Consider the following 1,712-nt stretch of genomic DNA (forward strand, 5'->3'; position numbering starts at 1 on the left):
AAATATGTTTACACTTGGTGTCAAATTTTGTATTTTAAATTTTAATACTTAAAAAAAAAGCTCATATAAAAGCAGCCAGCAGACTGGTTCACGGACATCAGTCTGCACCTGTCAGCTGCTGGGTGAATCGTTGTTCTTTTGTAAACGTGTGTTTGATCTAAAGTCACCCTTTTTCTAAAATTAATCCAAGTTGTGTTGATACTTAAAGTATCTTTGCCAGGCCCAAGTAGGTTTACAGAAAATTATTTTAGGACAATGTATTAATTTGAGGAAGTCATTTTGGCAGTTCTTTGCACACAATCTTGACAAGTATATGTATTATGTTTGTATTGTATGCATATTTAAAAGGGAGTTGGTTAGTTTGCTTTTTGAAAAATGCACTTTTTATTTATTTATTTTATTTATTTTGGAGACGCAGTTTTGCTCTTGTTACCCAGGCTGGAGTGCAATGGCGCGATCTCGGCTCACTGCAACCCCCGCCTCCTGGGTTCAGGCAATTCTCCTGCCTGAGCCTCCTGAGTAGCTGTGATTATAGGCACATGCCACCATGCCCAGCTAATTTTTTGTATTTTTTTTAGTAGAGACAGGGTTTCACCATGTTGACCAGGATGGCCTCAATCTCTTGACCTCGTGATCCAACCACCTCGGCCTCCCAAAGTGCTGGGATTACAGGCGTGAGCCACCGCGCCCGGCCCAGAATGCACTTTTTAAAAAGGAACCATATCAGATCCTCATAAAGCAGCTGATGTCTACCATGGTTCCTACAGGTGCTGCACAGACTCGGGGCTTTGTCTCCACTAAACGTGCACCCTGGAGAATTTCCAGATCCACACCCGTCCCTGCGACTCTGCAGCTTGCATGTATGACTGGAAGCATTGGATAAGCTTCACGTGCTGGCTCGCCGGTTCTTTCCTTCTCTTAACGACTGTTGTTCCTTTAAGCTAATGGAGTGGTGTGGTCCAAGTGCGGCCACCTATGGGAGGCGCAGGGCTGCCTCGGAAGCTGGCCTTGGACCCCAGCCTTTACATTCATAAAGACATTTAGAACCAGATGGATGTTGTTCCTTTTTTGAAGTTGTTATTAAAGTAGGTACAACTTTCAAAAATAAATGGACTAAATATTTCTTCTCCAAAAAAAAAGTCACCAGGTGCCGTAGCTCACGCCTGTAATCCCAACACTTTGGGAGGCCGAGGTGAGCGGATCACCTGAGGTCAGGAGTTCGAGGCCATCCTGGCCAACATGGTGGAACCCGTTTCTAGTAAAATACAAAAATTAGCTGAGTGTGGTGGTGAGCGCCTGTAATCACAGCTAAAGCACAGCTACTTTGAAGGCTGAGGCAGGAGAATTGCTTAAACGTGGTGGACAGAAACATAAACAGTAAGAGTTTTAAAAAAAAAGTTAAAAAAAAAAACCTGGTGGGCAAAGGTTGCAGTAAGCTGAGATTGTGCCAGTCCACTCCAGCCTGGGCAACACAGCAAGACTCTGTCTGGAAAAAAAGAAAAAAGAAAGTAACAGTTTTGTTTATTTTCCTACCAGTTTTTTGTTTTTGTATTCTAATTGAAATCATTGTTTTCTACATACTGTAGAAAACGGATTGGCTAGGCCGGGCGCGGTGGCTCAAGCCTGTAATCCCAGCACTTTGGGAGGCCGAGGTGGGCGGATCACGAGGTCAAGAGATCGAGACCATCCTGGTCAACATGGTGAAACCCCGT

Source organism: Cebus imitator, unplaced genomic scaffold, assembly GCF_001604975.1.
Source record: "Cebus imitator isolate Cc_AM_T3 unplaced genomic scaffold, Cebus_imitator-1.0 Scaffold417, whole genome shotgun sequence".
In the NCBI taxonomy this organism is placed as follows: Eukaryota; Metazoa; Chordata; class Mammalia; order Primates; family Cebidae; genus Cebus; species Cebus imitator.